This window comes from Halichoerus grypus, chromosome 2 (assembly GCF_964656455.1).
Source record: "Halichoerus grypus chromosome 2, mHalGry1.hap1.1, whole genome shotgun sequence".
Lineage (NCBI taxonomy): Eukaryota > Metazoa > Chordata > Mammalia > Carnivora > Phocidae > Halichoerus > Halichoerus grypus.
In genome coordinates, this window is record NC_135713.1 from 117,443,450 (window position 1) to 117,463,965 (window position 20,516).

The 20,516-nt window shown below is 44.6% G+C and overlaps 1 long non-coding RNA gene across 1 annotated transcript in view; it reads right to left on the bottom strand.

The window, feature by feature from the left end:
• Positions 1–20,516, bottom strand: part of LOC118550951 (uncharacterized) — a 360,365-nt gene that overhangs the window by 234,141 nt on the left and 105,708 nt on the right. The window contains exon 6 of the long non-coding RNA XR_013445824.1: positions 1,032–1,122. This is a non-coding gene — a long non-coding RNA (uncharacterized LOC118550951). The remainder of the gene's footprint in view (positions 1–1,031; positions 1,123–20,516) is intronic.

The following is a 20,516-nucleotide window of genomic DNA, read 5'->3' on the forward strand; positions in this document are numbered from 1 at the left end:
CTTTGCTTGACTAGCCTCTCATTTCTTCCTCTTCCCCATTCTGCCCCTTTAGTGGCTCAACACCTTTTCTTTTTTTTTTTTTTTTTTTTAAAGATTTTATTTATTCATTTGAGAGAGAATGAGATAGAGAGAGAGCATGAGAGGGGGGAGGGTCAGAGGGAGAAGCAGACTCCCCACTGAGCAGGGAGCCCGATGCGGGACCCGATCCCGGGACTCCAGGATCATGACCTGAGCCGAAGGCAGTCACCCAGCCAAGTGAGCCACCCAGGCGCCCTCAACACCTTTTCTTTACTTGTCAATTCAAACCTACATTGCCTACATGCACTTAATAACCAACACACTGTCTGCTTCTCCATCCTTTAACCTCTACCTCAAACCATGAGTTATCTACCAACCCTGACCCATCCTTCACCTTCCCCCACAAGTCCATTGGCTACATTTAAAAACAGCTCCAAATTTTTTACACCCTGCCCCCAGAACACATGCATACACATAAACTAAAACCAACTCTTCACTACCGAGTTATCAACATCTTTATGACTCTCAAGAGATGTTTCTTCCTAGGATCAGATCTCACAGCCACCTGAAATATTTTTCTATGGTTCAGGATGATACTGGAAAATAAGTCGAATGGTCTATTTGTTGTCAGCTCCTTATAGGACATAACCAGATATTTAAACTTCCTGAAACTAAGTTCCCCTATTTCTATGACAGATTAATGCCACTTGCCAGTGTGTAATGTTAGCCACGTCCTGGTAACACACAGATGGAAAGCTTCACGTAAGCCTTAAACAAGGTTATGACTCTCTGGAACCCAGAATACCACTGGCAGGCCTCAAGAATTACAATTATTATTTTTATATTCCTTTTAGAATGTCTTAGGAACTTACAGGTCTTTAGAGAAAAAGCTGTGGGATTTTGGATGAGATTCACAAACACATGTGATCTGTAGCCCAAGTGAAACCTTTTATTAAAACTCTGGACTGGGAAGGTAGAAAGTTAATTCAGGATATAAAATAAACAGGTGATACCTTGAATTTATGCAGGCCCCCGTCTGCAAAACTCTGCAACTGCTCACGTGTGTCATTTGATCATCAGTGTCTTCTTTCACTGGAAGTTTTCCTGAGGCAAGAAATACAAATCAAAAAGAATTTAAAGACATTTACTATGGATACAAAGTCTAGGCTTTCATTCTTCTTAGCACTGTTAACGTAACTCTATTTAGATAATTTCCCTTCAAATCTTTCTTCTTAATCCAGCTTCAAAACCGTAATTCACTGTGGGGACTGGAAACCTTTGCGAGCCTGACTTGTTGAGCCTCCTGGGGGACAAAGCTGTGCACCATCTCACGTGCCCTCAAGGGCCTCCTTGCTCCCTTCTCTCCAGGCCAGCGTCCCACCCTCCCTGGTTGCTACTCTACTACCAGAGATACGGAGACTGGCTTCCAGAGAAGTCACCAAGGGGCCAACGGACTAAAAGGTAGGGTACTGAATTCTCACTGGAGTGAATTTTACCAATGGAAAACAGGTGTAACAGCAGTGTGGGGAAAGGGCCAGACCCCCCTATTTCCTTCCCCCTCCAGCTATGCTGAGGTGTGATTCCTCTGTGCAAACTATCTGGAGAAACCCCATACACTGAGGGACCTGCTTGAGTCTTCATGGCTTATTTTGAAATGGTAGCCAACACACACACACAAATCAATGTACCCTATTACTTTCTTACTTCACCCTCACCATCCTGGGATTTTACCTTCCTGATCAAGTATTAGTACCACAGCTCTTCCTCAGACTCTGCTTTCTGGAGGGCCTGGCTAAGATGTTCATTTTCTCTATTCCAGCATTTCTCAGGGTGTGATTTGCAGGCTACCTGCATCAGAATCTTCTGGGGTACCTGCCAAAAAGGCAGATTTCTGGCCAACCCTGGAAATTCAGACTCAGTCAGTCTGGGGTATGTACTAGCCATCTGCAATACTGAGCTGTACAGGTGATTCTTCAACACTCTAAAAGGTGATGACCACTGGTCCAAGTTTCTCCAGTGCCCCCCACCTCCGCACAGAGGATTTTATGGTCACTCAGGACAAAACTCTTGGGTTCTTTCCCTTTCTCCCACATTCTTGTTGACCTGTACTGATATCTGTCCATACAATGTCCCTTGTATCTGGATCTGTCTTCTCTTTCTCTCTCTTTTTTTTTTTTTGGTTGAAGTATAGTTGACACACAGTGTTATGTTAGTTCCAGGTGTACAACATAGTGATTCTAGTGATTCAACACCTCTCTACGTTATGCTATGCTCACTGCAAGTTAGCTACCATATGCCATTACAGTACCAACGGCTCCTTCCCTATGCAGTACCTTTCATCTCTGTAACTTACTCATTCCGTAACTGAAAGCCTGTACCTCCCACTCCATGTCACCCATTTTGCCCATCCCCCACCCACCTCCCCTCTGGCAAATACCAATTTGTTCTCTGGCCCTGTCCATGTTATCAAGATGTATGGAGAACAAAAACCATGGTACTCGACAGCCTCTCTGGCCCAGGCAGAGTTCCATTTGGCAGAATTCTAGAGCTGGTTCCTTTATATTCTAGTTGCCCCTTTAAACCTCAGCTTTTTCTCTGTGCCCCAGGGCCAACAAACCTGCTCATGGTCCCTCAGTACTATCCTTTGCAGCCTGGGGGGTGGAGTTCCCCTTGTTACCGTGTCTCCTTTCTCTTGCTGTTATTCTCTGTGTGGTCTGTCTTTTATTTTTCAGAAGCTGTTCAGTCAGCTCTCAGTTCTTCTTCAGGAGGAATTGCTCTATAAATAGGTGTAGATTTGGTGTATGCCTGGAGGAGGTGGGTTTAGAGTCTTCCTACTTCGCCATCTTGGACTGGAACTCTTCTGTTTTCTTACTCCATTTCCCCACTCCCCCCCCCCACCCCCCGTTTGAGCTCATCTTCTTTCTCTTGGAATGTTCACTAAACTCTCCTCAACGTTCTCCCCACCCTCCTTCTTCCAAACGGGGATGAAAGTGGGAGATCAGGCTGCGTATTTCATTGAGCATCTGGAATAGTCCAATACAAGACATGGACACTCAGATTCTGTCAGATATATTTGGCGTCCCCGAGGTGGTGGATCTTCCTGAGTCAGAATCACGCCCCTGCTGGGGTAGCACTTCCTGCCTATGTGTGCTGTTTAATTCTTCCAACGTGGCTACACTCACTTAGCGCATCACAACGCATCCTGTGAAGACCACATGAGCCGGGGCCAATCCATTTCCACAGAATCCCATATCCAATGGGACACAATGTACACAGTGGGTGCTTTACCCAAGTCAGTGGCAGTAGGGCTAACAAGAATGCAAAATTCACTGCTTTTCTTTCTTTTTCTCCCTTTCAATCCTCCCATAACTCTCAATTACTCAATTTCCTCTCCTAACTTGGTAAACACTCCTACCACAGCTCGAGCACTCTCCTCTGCTCCCTTTGGCATGGCTTTGGCCAAAATCCATTTGACGGCACCTGTGTTCTATTTGTTTCCTTCTTCACATGCCTATTCTTTCTGGCTTGAGAAACTGAAGCAAAAATGTCGTTATCATAAGGACACAAATCGTATTGCTTAACTGGTATAATTACAGCTAATATTTGTTGAGCATTTACCATGAACGAAGCCTCTTCCAGGCACTTCCTCATTTAGTCCTTTCAACAGCCCTAGTATGTAGGTACTATTTTTGACCCACCTTCCTAGGTGAGGAAACTGAGGCTTAGAGAGAGGCTTAGAGAGACTTAGAAAGTGCTGGAGCTTGCCTGATCACAAGATCTAGGCTCTTAACCCTTCTGGTACCTTCTTCCAGTACCACCTGATGATGCATGATGAGTTTCCCCAATGCAGCTACCTGGTATGAACTCCCCATGCTGAACAACTGTCCCCAAGTCCACAGTCAGGGTTGATGCAAGTTGACCCACCCTGACAGCAGGTTACCAGCTTCACAGTCCTGGTCCTCCATCAACCCTTTGATTTTTGCAGATCTAATTTTGCAGTTCCATTCCCACATGGTTCTCCCACATCAAGCGGACATTTCATTTCTGAATAACAGTCTTCATGTTTGGCTTGCCTCATAAGCATTCTTGCCACATCAAGCCAAAAGCTCATTTCCCCCCAATATTTCTTCCACAAACGTCATCTACTCCATCCCCCCTAAAACCCTGCATCATAGTCTTTCATCCCACCATCTGAACCACTACAGAAATGTGTCTCAGAGCCATCTTCGGTGACTCACAATCCCCACAACAGATTCTCTGTGGGCACTTGACAGTTTCTCCTTTGAAATCGCCTTCCAAAGACTAATTAGCCCTCAATCTCCCAGGGAACAATTCTCTCTTCTCTGTCACTCTGTGTGGACTCTCTATTTCCTTCTCTTGCATCTGTCTCTGTCCTTCTGAGCCTTTAAAACCGACCAAGATCTGGGCTGAGGGATGAGGTTAGTTACTTGCCTTTAGCATGCCACTTGCTTAATGAAGGCATGGGGTTAGCCCTCATTTTTAACAGGCTGAGGCATCTCATGATGGCACTGTTCCCCTTCTTGGACCTTCAGGTGATGGCAACTGTCACCCACCCCAAACTTAATTTAACTTTTAATTTTAAGCTTGTCTTTCCAACTATCATGCTCTCCCCAAGCCATCTCACTCTCCCCCAATATGCACATCTGGAACCATTCACAAAGTGGTGGTTGAAATTTCCACTAATTCAAATGGAATGCTAGGGATGGAGGCCACTGGGAGGCCCTCAGCTTCCCCCAGGTCCCAGGCAAGTAGTTCTACTCTAAGAAATTCATGAGTCAATAAACATCCTAGAGCATGCCCACTAGGGGCTGAACCAGGGGCACTGGAGCAGCCCAGCTCTGTATGTGATGGCCCTAAGGCAGGCCAGGACATCACAGACAGGACTAAGGACTTAATAGTGGTCCCCCAATATTCATATGTTGAAACCCTATCCCAGTGTGACTTTATCTAGAGACAGGGTCTTTAGGAGGTAAGGAAGGTGAGGTGAGACCATAAAGGTGGGGCCCTAATCCAATAGGACTATGGCCTTGTAAGAAGAGAAAGAGATCTCCCAGTCTCTTCTCTCCTCACCATGTGAGGACGTGACCAGAAGGTGGTATCTACAAGTCAAGAAGAGAATGCCCACCACAATCCAGTCATGGGGCACGTTGATCTTGGTCTGCCCAGCCTTCAGAACTCTGAAAAATAAATTTCTGTTGTTTAAGCCACCCAGCCTATGGTGTTGTATGGCAGTGTTAACACAGACAACCAGCTCTTACGTCCGTGTCCAGTTAATGTGGTCCAAGGGAAAACCAGGAGTCCAGAGCCTTTGCTCTCCTCATCTGCCTAGGCATTCTGCCCAGAAAGGGTTCAGAAATCAGGGAGGGCAGCAAGAAAACCAGGGAAAAACACATTGAAAACAGATTCATTCATCCATCAAGGCATCAATAAGCATTTATGGAATGACTATTGTGTATAACTATAAATACTTTCAAACACAATATATTCACATTTGTTTATAAATACATGGAAGAAATATGTGGAAAGATACACACTAAATGGATAAGGGTCACCTTTGGGGTAGAGAATAGGAGTAGGGAAGGGAGAAAAGGGGTGAGGATGATGAAGAGGGGCTTTTAATGATATAAAATTGTTTTAATGTGTTCACCTATAAAATAGAAACACACACACTTGCAAATATCTGCTGAATGAGGAAGAAAGGCAGTAGGCAAGGCACACTGGGTCTGGCTTTCCTATTCAACAGGCAATCCTACTCCCCAGGCCTTTCTTTCTGGGACCTGGGAATGTAATCATTTTGAAGGCACCAACAGTTTGCCTGTCCTGTTAATGGCTATATCCCCAGCACCTAGCAAGTTGCCTGGCACAGAGTAAATGCTCATTCACTCATTGGCTGCTTGGATGCTTGAATGAATGCATGAATGAATGAATGGGGGAAGGGGGTCCAGAGTCTAATTGGAAAGTTCTGTGGGAACCTCTATCCCAGGCCAGGAGATTTAGTTGAAGCCTCAGGAAATAAATCTGAGAGAGTTTCTGGAGAATTTTTATGACTCAGAAGTTGAGACAGTTCAAAGGACTCTGGGTGGCACATGCCTCAAGAGAAGGGCCAGAGGGACCAGAACTCTGGAACTAGGGTCTCAGGTTCCAGCACTTGCAAGGGACACTAATGTCCCCAGCAAAAGAGTATGCCTCCTCTGCTACCAGCGCCCACTAGATCCCACGTGGTCCTTGTAGAGACCCTGCCCTCCCCAAACAAGTCTGGAATAGAAATGACTTGTTGCAACACCATAGTGAGACTGAGCATGAGAGGAAGGTTAAGAGCACAGTCTCTGGCCCCATCACTGTGCTTTGGTGTCCCCACCTGAGAAATGAGGATGTTCAGAGTACCTTCTTTATCTACACTCAGACCTAGGAAAGAGGAGGGGAGTTTAATGAAATGTGGATTGATTTGAAGATAGCCAAATAAAACCATGTGACTTCATCCATGCAGAATTCATCATTCTAACTCCCAGAAATCAGATGCATTAAGACCTACATTTGATGCATCATTGTGACGGTCTTCAGATGGGCCACCCTGGCTAGACTAAATGACAATGTCAGGGCAGAGCTATTTTGGAGCATACATATTCCTTCTACCAGCTAGTCAATCAACTCATCAATGCCTAACTAACCTTGTTTTATGTGTATTTTTGTTCAAAGACCTTATTTAATACACATTGTTGAGTCCATTCACATTGAACCCATGGTTAGGGGCACTGTCAATGATGCCTGAAGGAAGCTGATCGGACATAGGTATCTTCTCCATAAGGCACATCACAGCCTTTGTGCACTTAGGAACACTAGACAGCCCTTCGGCACTATACCTGGGGGGCATTTCAAATAGTGAAATCACCAAAAAAAGCACAGAAAATGTGTCACAAGACAAACACCGAGAAGGCACTTGCTTACAGCCCAAGGGCTGAAACTAGAAGGCAGAGTGTCATTTTCATCCACCTCGGCTAGTAAAGTGCCCGTCCTGGGACTCACACGTGTGCCTCTCCGAGCGCGTCCACACATGACCACAAGAGCATCACCGGTACTGATTTCCAGGTTACCAATAAATTTTAGCAAGTAAGCAAAATTCCAACTATAGAATCTGTGAATAATGAGGATCAATGGTATTTTGTAACCTTTCTCCTTTGCAAACCCTTAAAGAAAGTTTCTTTTCGCTCCCATTCAAGGCATGAATTTTGTGGGTTTGAATCTGCCCTCATCTACCTCCCTTACTCTCCTGCTTCGTCCTCATCTTCAGGCCTTAGGAACCAAGCTGGATGCTGGATGCCCTCTACTTTCTGCCCTGAGGACGTCAGATAAAAGATGGGATCTGTGGCTGTGTGTGGTCAAGGCAAGAGCTGATGGAACCTGGGGGAAGGTGCGAGCAACACCAGAAGAGGCAGACCCTTGCTTGGCAAATGCCAGAGGGCTGGGGGTGGAGAAGAGGAGACTGAAGCTGACTCTCTGGTTTGAAATTACACAACTCTAGTAAGTACTGAGGAACTATGAGATTCCAAATGAAATGATGTAGGTATCTGAAGGAAGGTAATGAGTCCTTCTTGGAACCTATTAAGTCTAAAGCACCCACAACATCCAGACAGTATATATGTATCAATCGGTGCTCTCAGTTGCAGGGACAAGAAAGCAATCCTGGCAAATTCAAGCAGACAAAGAACTTACTAAAGGGTATCCGACAATTCACAGAATTTCTGTAACAGCCAGAGAACCAAGGTCACCACCTCTGCAGCCAGGAGCAAGCACCAAATTCATTCCGGACCTAGTCCAGTGAGGAAGCCCTAGTTGATACAAACTGCAGTTCACAGTTCTGCGCCAGGCCTCTGCTTCTAGAACATGGCTGCTTCCCCAAGAAGCCAGAATGTGTCCACCACTACCATCCTCACAAGGATGGATTCTGCAGGGGCCCTGCTTCTGATCTCAATTGGGCCACAGGCCCGTGCTCTAGCTGCCAGGTTGGGGATGGGGTTGGGGATGAGCCTCTGCCCCTGGCCGTCTCTGGAGTGTGAAATGGGTCCTGCCTCATAAGGCAGGAGATGCCCAACACAGTGGAATGATGCTCAGATGTCAGGAAGACCAACAGAATAACAAATGTCTGCTATAATATATTCAGAAGGGTTAGAAATAGGACTGGTAAGAACAGCTCCTACTTTTAAGCACTTACCATGTGTCGAGCACCACACAAAATGGTTAACATGCATTTAGAGTTTAAACTATGCAAAAACTATAAAGTGAGTATAAAGAAGAGATGGAGGGAGGGCAAAGCAATTTACGAGGGCAGCCAACCATGCTGGTTTGCCCAGGACTGAGGGGTTTCCTAGTACGCAGGACTTTCAGTACTAACACCAGGAAAATCTCAGGGAAAATAGGGCACTTGGTCAGTCTAGTCACATCAGCCTGCCCTGGGCCCCAGATCTGGCTTATACAACAGGGAAAAGTGGCTTAACTTCCTGTAACCTCAATTTCTGCATTTATAAAATGGATAAAACAAAAATATCTCCCCCCTAGAACTGTTGTGGAGAATTAGAGATGATATGTATGAAGTACTTGGCACATCACCAGGTATATAGTAAGAAGACCCAAAAAATGCTAGAAATTATTCTTATAAACTCCCAGAAAACTTGAGTTTCCCCACATCAAAACAAATGGTCGAAATGAGTCTTCTCTCTAAGCCCGAACAACTCCACGCTGTACTCCGGATGCCTAAGCATTCATCGCATCCCTATCCAGATGGTGGCTGAAGTTTGGGGAGGACGGAAGAAATTAGCAAGACCAGCTAACCTAATCCTTAAGGCAGGAAAAAGAGGCAGAGGCAGCAAAGAACAGAAGAAATACATCACAGATGAAGAAGACATTATTATGGAAGTAGAATAATTATAAAAAGTCAGGATGGGCAAGTCAGATGCACAACTACAGCAAACCAGGAGGCTGGAAACACACACAGTCCATGGTGCAACCAGGGAAAACGGAAAGACCTCCTAATACATGGAGCATCACGTAGGTACTGAGCTCACATTAGCTTCAGAGAGCGGTCAACTTTTTCTTAAAGGATCAGACGCTGCATATTTTAGCTTCGTTAGGCCAAAAGCAGCCACTGACAATACGTAAACAAATGTGTGTGGCTGTGTTCCAATGAGATCTTACTTCCCAAAACAGGAGGCTGGTCTGCGGGCCACACTTTGCCCACCCCTGGCTTACACTAAAGCCAGTCTTCTGGACCCCCCCTAATAAAGCTGATAAACAAGCCTCAAAAGAATCAAACTAATTCCAAGGACCTTAACTGCATCCCAGAGCAACAAAGCCCAACAATATATACAGGAATGCAAAGAACGCCAACACTCAACAATATAAAATACACAATATCTGGAATCCAATCAAAACTTACTAGTCAGGCAAAGCACCGAAAATATACCCCATAATGAGGAAGGGAAAAAAATCAATCACAAGGAATGTCACAGATGATATAGAAAAAGCATACAAAAACATTAAAACATTATTATAACCGGGTAAGTTCCGGAAAGTTAAAGGAAAGCATGAGCATGTTAAGAAGAACCATCAAAGGCAGAAAAAGTTGTAAGTGTAACTTCTGGAGATGAAAAATACAATGTCTGCGATGTGAAATAAACTGGATGGAATTAAGGAGCAGATTAGACATTACAGGAAAAAAATTTAAAAATTTAAAGACATAGAAATAGAAACCATCCAAAATGAAATACTGATAGAAAAAAAAAAACCATTAGAAAAAAAATGAACAGAGCATCAGTGAGAAGTCTAACAACAAAAGCAGACAAATATACTTGTAATTGGAGTCCAAGAAAAAAGAAGACAGGTCCGAGGAGGCATAAAAATATATTTGAAGGGGTGCCTGGGTGGCTCAGTCGTTAAACGTCTGCCTTCAGCTCAGGTCATGATCCCAGGGTCCTGGGATGGAGCCCTGTGTCGGGCTCCCTGCTCAACAGGGAGTCTGCTTCTCCTTCTCCCTCTATCCCTCCCCACTGCTCATGCTCTCTCTCTCTCTCAAATAAATAAAATCTTTAAAAAGAAATCTCTCATATGTGAATTTAAAAAACAAAACAATCAAGTAAAGGGACAAAAAAGAGAGAGAAGCAAACCAAGAAACAGACTCTTAACTATAGAGAACACACTGATGGTTATCAGACTGGAGGTGGAGGGGAGGGAAGGTGAAGTAGGTGATGGGGATGAAGGAGGGCACTTGTCATGATGAGCATGGGTGGTGTATGGAAGTGCCGAATCACTAAATTGTACACCTGAAATTAATATAACACTGTATGTTAACTGGAATTTAAATAAAAACTTAAAAAAAAATTTCCTTAAAAGAGAAGTGACTGTCCACAGGAAAAATATCAAGAATGCTTTGAGGGGTTCAAGGCACATGGAGAAATAAATGAGTAACAACAGCACAAAGAAGGAGAGAAGAGAGGAAGGGTTGGAAATACACTTTCATAAGTTTCTTACACTAAACATGTATTACTTGAAGAAAGACTGTGGTAAGTTAAAGGTGTATACAGTAAGCCCTACAGGTACCTCTAAGAAAATACAAAAAGATACAGCTGATTAAGCCAGTAAAGGAGAAAAAAGGGAATTATATTGGCTGCAAATAGGTACAAGGGATCCTTCTGCAGTGTCAGAAATATTCTAAAACTAGATTGTGGTAATGGTTGCACAACTCTAAATTTTCTAAAAATCTGGGGCACCTGGCTGAGCAAGGCACTGAGCAGTCAGCAGAGCATTTGACTCTCTTTTTTTTAAAAGATTTTATTTATTTGTTTGACAGAGAGACACAGCGAGAGAGGGAACACAAGCAGGGGGAGTGGGAGAGGGAGAAGCAGGCTTCCCACTGAGCAGGGAGCCCGATGCGGGGCTCGATCCCAGGACCCTGGGATCATGACCTGAGCTGAAGGCAGATGCCCAACGACTGAGCCACCCCGGTGCCCCCGGAGCATTCTACTCTTGATCTCCAGGTCAGGAGTTCAAGTCCTGCCTTAAAAGAAAAAAAAAAAAAAATAGAATGACAATCTCAAGTGTTGGCAAGGATGTAGGAGCAATTGGAAGTCTCATACCTTGTTAATGGGGATGCAAAATAGTGCAGCCACTTCAAAAAACAGTTTGGCAGTTTCTTATAAAATTAAGCATACTTAGCATATGACCAGGAATCCTACTCCTTCATATTTATCCAAAAGAAATCAAAACATGTATCTATATAAACACTTACGGGTCAATTCTCACAGCAGCTTTAGCCTTCATAGCCAAATACTAGAGACCACTTAAATGCCCATCAATAGGTAAATGAATAAACACATTGTGGTATGTATAGTCACACAGTGGGTAACTACTTAGAATTAAAATGAATGAACCACGGGGGCACCTGGCTGGCTCAGTCAGAGGAGCATGTAACTCTTGATCCTGGGGTGAGTTTGAGCCCCACATTGGGTGCAGAGATGACTAAAAATAAATAAATAAATAATTTTTTAAGACTTGAAAATAAAAATAAATGAATGAACTGCCAACACTTGGAGCAGCATGGCTGAATCTCAAAAGCATCTGGCAAATATAAAAAATCAGATATACAGAAAACGACCTACTGTGTAATTTAACTTGTATGAAATTTTAGAAAGGGCAAAATTCTAGTAATAAAAAGCAGGTCAGTGGTTGCCAGGGACCAGGGTACAGGGAAAGGATAAACTAAGAAAGAGGAATGGGGGATCTTTCTGGGGTGGTGTAAATGTTTTGTATTATGACTGAGGTAGTGGTTGGAAGACTAAATTTATACACTTGTCTAAACTCATTGAATTTAGATGAATTGTACACTTAAAACTGATTTTATTTACTGTATTATACCTCAATAAAATTGACAACAAAATAAAATAAAATACATTGGAATCAGTAAATGAGACCAAAGCATGCAGGAGACTATCCTCTTAGGGAAAATATTTGAACTTTTACATTTAAATCATCTTTTAAATCATTTGTTTTGATTTATATTTCATAGTATATATATATTTGTATACTAGCATATGTATATAATTTATAAATAAATATACATTGAGACACCTACTCATTTTTTTTTCATTGATAGGGATTAACCATTTGAAACATTTGGAGAGGGGCCCCTGGGTTGCTTAGTCAGTTAAGCATCCAACTCTTGATCTCAGCTCAGGTCTTGATCTCAGGGTCATAAGTTCGAGCCCCGTGTTGGGCTCCAAACTGGGCATGGAGCCTATTTAAAAATTAATAATGATAAAACATTTGAAGACCTTTGAGTTGTTGTAAGCCTAGAAGGGCAATTTCAGTAATGTGGTAGAAACAGAAACCAGATTGTAACAGCTGTTGAAAAATGGGGATAATAAGCAGACTTCTCTTTCAAGACATTTGGTGGAAAGGGCATAGCTAAGGCATAGTGGAGAGTTAGGGAAGGTGATTATTTGTAGAATGAGTCATTTCAACATAGGTTTAAAGAAAGGAGTCAGAAAAAAAAAAAATATCATGGGTGGAGAGAGAGAAGAAAAAGTTGTGGGTAAAATATCCACAGTTTGCAAAAGGAGATGGTTCTGGGGCCTCGGTGAAGAACAGAGGGAGAGAGTGGGTTGTCAAGTTGATAGTCTCATTTATTAATGAATTAGTATTTTTTTTTTCATTTTTAAAATTTTTATTTTTTAAAGGTTTTTTTTATTTTTTTATTATGTTAATCACCATACATTGCATCATTAGTTTTTGATGTAGTGTTCCATGATTCATTGTTTGTGCACAACACCCAGTGCTCCATGCAGAACGTGCCCTCTTTAATACCCATCACCAGGCTAACCCATCCTCCCACCCCCCTCCCCTCTAGAACCCTCAGTTTGTTTTTCAGAGTCCATCATCTCTCATGGTTCTTCTCCCCCTCCAATTTCCCCCCTTCATTCTTCCCCTCCTGCTATCTTCTTCTTTTTTTTTTTTCTTAACATATATTGCATTATTTGTTTCAGAGGTACAGTTCTGAGATTCAACAGTCCTGCACAATTCACAGCGCTCACCATAGCACATACCCTCCCCAATGTCTATCACTCAGTCACCCCATCCCTCCCACCCCACCCCCCACTCCAGCAACCCTCAGTTTGTTTCCTGAGATTAAGAATTCCTCATATCAGTGAGGTCATATGATACATGTCTTTCTCTGTTTGACTTATTTCGCTCAGCATGATACCCTCGAGTTCTATCCACGTCGTTGCAAATGGCAAGATCTCATTCCTTTTGATGGCTGCATAATATTCCATTGTGTATATATATATATATATATACCACATCTTCTTTATCCATTCATCTGTCGATGGACATCTTGGCTCTTTCCACAGTTTGGCTATTGTGGACATTGCTGCTATAAACATCGGGGTGCACGTACCCCTTCGGATCACTACATTTGTATCTTTGGGGTAAATACCCAGTAGTGCAATTGCTGGGTCCTAGGGTAGCTCTATTTTCAACTTTTTGAGGAACCTCCATACTGTTTTCCAGAATGGCTGCACCAGCTTGCATTCCCACCAACAGTGTAGGAGGGTTCCCCTTTCTCCACATCCCCGCCAACTATTAATGAATTATTAAGCAAGGTCATCAATACACAGAAGAATGCAGGATAGGAATCTTCGGAAGAACCAGCATGGCCAATAATAAGCAAACTGACTGGACCCATACACGTGTATAGATAAGCAGTTGTAAGAAAGCAGCTGAGCTTCTATCATGAAGTTATTTTTATGGTGATGGTACTTACCACACACTCACATTTCCAAGCTAACCCTGAGATGGTTGACTGGAGTTAGCTGCTCAGACTTGGCCACTCAAGGAAATGTCTCTTGATGTCTACTCTAGCAAGAGATGGCCCAGGAGGTGGAACGTGGTAGGGACCTAAACAGAAACTGGTAAACTGGTATCTGTGCCCCTGGGTCCCTTTGTAATTCATCTACCACCCACAGGACCTTGGACCAAGATTCGCATTTTGCCTCAGATGCTAATTTTGGTCCCACTGGTCAGTGCTAACCTGGGTGTGGTGGTTGTGTGGGTGGGACCACCGGGAAGTGGAGGAAGTGGGACTGGTGAATCAGGCAGGGCCCCCACTGCAGCATGGCCTGACTCACCCAGGACCATGGGAATGGGGACTTCGGGGCTGGTGGCGCCATCCCTGAGCAGCACCAGGGCCTTGAGGGGCATCATTAGTGGTTGCGAATGCTTGCCCAGCACTTCTCACAAGGTGGCCTCAGGGCCTGCCCACATGCCATCTGGGTAATTATGTCCTATTTACCTTCCTGTAGATCCAGAAGAACTAGCCCTTGACTTCCGGACTTAGCCTCTCTTAGTGCTGCCCTGAATGATACAGTGAGTTGAGCCTTAAAGATGGTGCTTCTTTCCAAAACTAGTCATCCCTTTTTCCTTCCTACTCCATGCTAAAGGATTCAACAGGAGTTAGGGGTGGGGGCTCTGACCACCTTCTCATTTATCAGCTGCAGTGCTCTTCTCCCAAAGCAAACCAGACAGCCTCTACTACCGGTGTGGACACTCAGTGTCGTTTCTCTATCTACTTCAAGTAACTCTACTTTTTTGCTCTGAAGAAACAACCCTCCTTCACTTTTCAGTTGATGTGGTTCAGGTAGTGCCAAGTGTACCCCCGGCCCCAGGGGAGGTGCATATGAACCTGGCTGGCTTGTTGGAACGTTGCCATCTCTTGGTCAATGACTGGTTCAACAGTGGGCATGTGACCTGAAAAGAGTCAACAAGACCCAGTTCTGAGAGTTCTGTGGGACTCTTAGAGGAGAGAATCGTTCTTTGCTGAGGTTACTGAGAGCAGAGAATAGAGGCCTCAAGTTACTGGCAGCTTTTTTTTCTTTTTTAAGATGAAGTTAAATAACCCTATGTGCCAAGAACTGTTTTAAATGTCTCTATATATTATTATCTCATTTAATTCCCACATCAGCCCCAGGAGTCACAAGTTCTATTACACAAGGAGGCACAGTTTGATGGTCGATAATACTGCATTTGAATTCTGGCTACATCATGTATTATTTGTAACAGGCAAGTTACATAAACTTTCTATACCACAGTTTCCTCATCTATATAATGGGGCTAATAATAGTACCTATCCCATAGGTTGTTGTAAAGATTAGTCAGTTTACCAATGTGCAGTCTTTAGAAGAACACCAGGCACACAGCAAGTGCTCAGCAAATTTTAGCTATGACTATCACCATCATCAGCTCCAGTGTAAAGACAAGGAAAACAAGGCGCCAAGATGTTAAGAAACTAATCTACGGTTGTACAACTAGTAAGTTATGGACTGGGGATTTGAATCAAGGCTGCTTCTTGCTCTAGAGACTGTATTTTTAACTGCAAACCAATACTTCCTGTGCTCCAGCACCCTACGGGAGAGTCTGGTCAAAAACACAGAACACACACAAAGCAGAGCTGAGAGATGGACAGGTTAAAATGGAGTCCTGGAGACACTGTCAGAGCCCTTGAATCTGCTATCTTAGTCCGTTCTAGTTGCTGTAACAAAAACACCATAGACCGAGTGGCATATAACCCACAGACATTTATTTCTCACAGCTCTGAAAGCTGGGAAGTCCAGGATCAAGATGCTGGCAAATTCAATGTCTGGTAAGGGTTTTCTGGTCTATCAATGGCCATCTTCCTGTGACCTCAGAGGCAGAAAGGACTAGGAAGCTCCCTGAGGCCCCTTTGGTAACAGTACTAACCCCATTCAGGAGGGCTCCACCCTCATAACCTAATCACCTCCCAAAGGGCCCACCTCCTAATACCATCACACTGCTTGTGAAGGGTGTTGTCATGTATGAATTTGACAGGGACACATTTAGTCTATTTGATCAGTCAAGCCAGAAGTCAAATCTACCTTTGGAGTTTTCAATAATTTTATTTTTTTTAAGATTTTATTTATTTATTTGAGAGCGAGCAAGCGAGCAGAGCGAGAGAGAGAGCGAGAGCATGAGCGGAGGTGGGTGGAGGGGCAGAGGGAGAGGGAGAAGCAGGCTCCCCACTCAGCAGGGAGCCCAATGCGGGGCTCAGTCCCAGGACCCTCGGATCATAACCCAAGCCAAAGGCAGACACTTAACCGACTCGGCCACCCTAGTGCCCCTTGAGTTTTCAATAATTTTAATCAACAAAATTCCTTCTATCTCAGTCCAGTTTGAGTTGAAGTATCTGACCCTTGCAGATGAAATCCCTTATAGACTTGACTAACATAGCAATTCAGGTCCTCAAGACTATCCTCGTATCCTGGGCATCAATGGGCCAAGGTGAATAGGAAACTTTCCCATGAAAGAATCTACTCTAGGTTACAAAACAAAGCTGTTCATTTGTTCCATCATTCATTCATTTCATCCAAGCATCCCCCATGTGCCAGGCACTAGTTAGTTGCCCAAACATTCTGGATGGATTGGGCATAAGGCATTCTAAAGTATCAGAGTATCAACGGTGTTCCCTTGAGTATATCACTTAGGTCTGGCTTCAAACTCAAGTGGAATCGCAGTTCTATCTGTCAGAACAGAAGTCTCTGGGATCTTATGATCTATGCCAGATCTTTTCTGAGCTCTGCATATCCACTGCTACAAGCGGACTCTATAGCTTGTCTTTAAATGGAAAAGGTAATGGGGGAATTCTGCACAGACTAAATTATTCATCTCCATCGAACCACATAAGCAGCATCAATCTCCATCTCTGGACACAGTCTTCCCAGATCAAATATTCGATCAAGGTCCAAACAGGAAATGCAGATGCAAGTGTGTGGCTGAGAATGCCAGGGTAAGGCCTTCCACCAGCAAGGTGAGTTTTCTCCTTCTTTGCATCAGATGTACACACACACAGAGCCCTTGAGGGCTGAGATTACTTTTGATTTTTACATCACAAGCGTCACAAAAAATATACAACGAAAAACCCAATGATCCCTTGGAAAGTTCACTGCTCTCCCCCATCGTCTTTGATTCCCCTGCCTCCTCTCCACATCCTTTGAACTTCTAAAAAGACACTTTGAAGGCATGTCATAAAGCAGTTTTTCATTCATGCTCTTCTCTTTGATGATCTTGCTGTTTGTCTGAACTGCAGCGTCCACAGGATGTCGGGCGGGCAAGCTGAAAGCCAACACTGATGAGGAAGGGCCGAGTAAGGACGAGCCCGAGCTGCGTTTGTCAATAACAAGAAAGGGGAATGAAGGAAAGAAGGAGACCAGAAGGGCCCACGCAGAATTTCTGGTCTCTCCTGTATGCCCTACCCCTCAAAGTGGCCACCTGTGAGAAAGGTCAAGGGTACTGCAGCCCAGCGACAGTTCACAGCCTGCAAAATATTTTGTTCGGAGGCTTCCCTCCAGCTCTGGCCTCAAACGTAAGAGCTCTCTGCTCACCCCAAGATTGCAATAACCCAGCTTCCCCTCGATGAAAGTATTATTGGTTTTGATTTTTCCCAACTTCTCCCATTTCCCCTAGTGAAAGATTCATTCATTTCAATGCTAACGAGATACCATGAGGCAGGGAATGGAATGGGAGAGAGAAAAAGCATACAGGCTGGTCCACAGACATGCCTTTCTTCTCCTTGCCCACAAAATAAATGGCTGAGAACTAAGACTCTATATGACTCTCGAGAACCCTAAAATACTCAGGAAATAGCCACGGCCCTCAAAGCACCAGCCCTGACTCCCCAGGCCCGGGGTAGGGTGACTATGGTGAAGGCAGACAAGAGCTTTCCCTGAACCTGAGTGTTCTCAGACGCAAAGGGAAAATAAACCACTCCTTGTCATGGTGCACTGAGTCTGATTCGTGCTAAAGAAGTGGTTATGAGGGTCAGGGTGGGGAGAAAAGCCTTCATCCAGTTATAAATATGAAACACATTATAACCTATCACTCTGGAGGATTCTGCTGTCAGTGGGGAGGGTAAAGAACTCACTCACTCTGGGCGCCTGGGTGGCTCAGTTGGTTAAGCGACTGCCTTCGGCTCAGGTCATGATCCTGGAGTCCCTGGATCGAGTCCCGCATCGGGCTCCCTGCTCGGCAGGGAGCCTGCTTCTCCCTATGACCCTCACCCCTCTCATGTGCTCTCTCTCTCTCTCTCATTCTCTCTGTCTCAAATAAATAAATAAAATCTTTAAAAAAAAAAAAAAAAAAAGAACTCACTCACTCATTCATAAATGTTAGTGACTGCCCGCTAAGCCCTGGGAGCACAAGGGTGAGCAAAACAGATAGGTCTCTGCCCTCGCGGAGCTCACAGTTTAGTGAGAGGTCAGACATTGAATAGTTCCACTCATTTACGTGGAATCATAAATTGGGACGTATGCCTTGAAGGAAGAGTATATATAGGGTGTAACAAGAGCCTTTAGCAGAGAGACAGCATGTGGGCAGTTGGGCTACATGGAGATCTGGGAAAGTCCATGTAAGCAGTGCCATCGAAGCTGAGACCTGAACGGGAGAGGGAGCTCAGCAGGCAAAGAGTAGGGAGTACTACGTTATGCAGTTGGAACAGCATTTTATGGAAAAGCACAGGCGAAGGTCTAGGTGAAGGGGAGACAGATAGAAGGCGTCAACTGCAGAAGCCAGGGACCAGTTAGGAGTAAAGATTCAATAAATGTGCAATATACCTCCCAACATGTCAGGCGCTATCCTGAGTACTGGGAACACAGCACCAAACACCGCTCACAAAGTCGTGGTCCTCTTGGAGTTGTCCTCCCAGAGGTTAACCTCTTCGGAAACCCACTAATTCAGGCTACACGGCCATGAGGAGGGAAAGGGCAAGCCTACTTCATATGCTCCAGGGTTTTCTCACCCGAAGGGCTCACAGCATGTGCCTCCAAACTTAAAGTGGACAGCTACTCTCGTCCCTCCCCTGCTTAGACGTATGCCAGACCAAGATCTCCAAGGAATGCTGCAGGCAACACGGCAAGTGAAGCCGACCTGGACAGCATCCGCCCTCTGTGCTGGCCATTCTGGCCCCACCAGGGCAAGGGGTCTGGAAAGATCTCTAGCTTCTCCAGGGGCCAGTTCTAAGTTCTGCCGATCATTCTGGCACAGAGAATCATGACTGGCAGCGTGGCATGTCAGTGTCAGCGTGGCAAAATTTGAGTCCGACCATCCTGGCTTGCCAGCTGGGCCCAGAACTTAACCTCTGTGATCCTGATCCTCAGTCTATAAAAGAGAGTTAATAGCACTTGGACGACAGGTTAGTTGTTAGGATTCAAAGAGTGAGGGCATGTGAAGTGCTGAGCGCTCTGCACAGCAAACGCTCACTCAGCATCCGCGACCATGGTTATTACGACTGTCCTATATCCTACTTCCCTAACCCAAGGCGCCTGGCTTCGTGTAATTTTCGTATATCACAGAATTACAGCTCAGGCAATTAAGCACAATGCACAGCCCTCTCCCCTTGATTCACTCATTGCCAGGGAAACCAAGGCAGAGTTCAGCCACTAGCCCGGCGTAACCCCAGGACTTCAAAGTCAGGAATGTTCATTTCTGAGAACAGTGAAGCAACCACAGGAAGCGTGCTGCAGAAGGAACCACTGGCTGAATTAGTCCCACGGGGACTACTCAGAAATATCTTCCATTCAGAAAGACTTGGTGAATTTTCCATTGCAAATATTTAATATCGAACGGGGCTCTCTCTTCCGCCTTTGTCAGTGGAGTGCTCAAAATAATTTTAATATCAGCCCAAGCCTAGTAAAATTAGCAAGATAAATCTACTTCCTTCCCCTTCTCCCTCCCTCTACTTGCCCACGATGGATCTCAAAGCCCAACTTCGATGTGAAGTCTTCCACAGCTCAGCAGAAGGGCAGCCAAGCAGTTGCTCTTAAAACAGAGGACATGGGCTTGAACATCGGCCCTGCTACTGATGTGTTTTATGATTTTAGACTAATAACTTGTGCTCTTCAAGCCTCATTTTCTACCTCCATAGAATGGGGGCAACAAGAGCACCTACCGAGTTACTGGCACACAGCGAAAAGTGCCGCAGGTGAACGCTGGTTGCTAGTATTCCTACCACTGTTCTGTCCCCACCCTGACCTAGGTCATCCAGAGATGAGCCGGGGACAGCTGGGCCAGCAGGCTCTGGGCGGCCACCAGCTGACCACAGAGAAACCCATCCTCCACTGGAATGGGGTGAGAAGGCTCTGTGTCCTCCTTGGAGGATGTCAGGCCACACAGATGGAGAGTTCTGTGTGAAATTAAGAAAATCCATTCATGACCAAGTCAAACCACATGACACAGAGAGAGCTGCCCAGCTCTGTTTCTGACACTTTCCAACCCCCAAATCAGACCTGACACCTGATTAAAATCCTCAACTTTTAAAGTACATTCAAGGACCTCTACAGGGTTTTCTTTTCCTCTCTCCCTGAAAGGAACCATACAAAGTCTCTGACCTCATGGAACTTCCAGTCTTGGAAGGAAGAAAACAG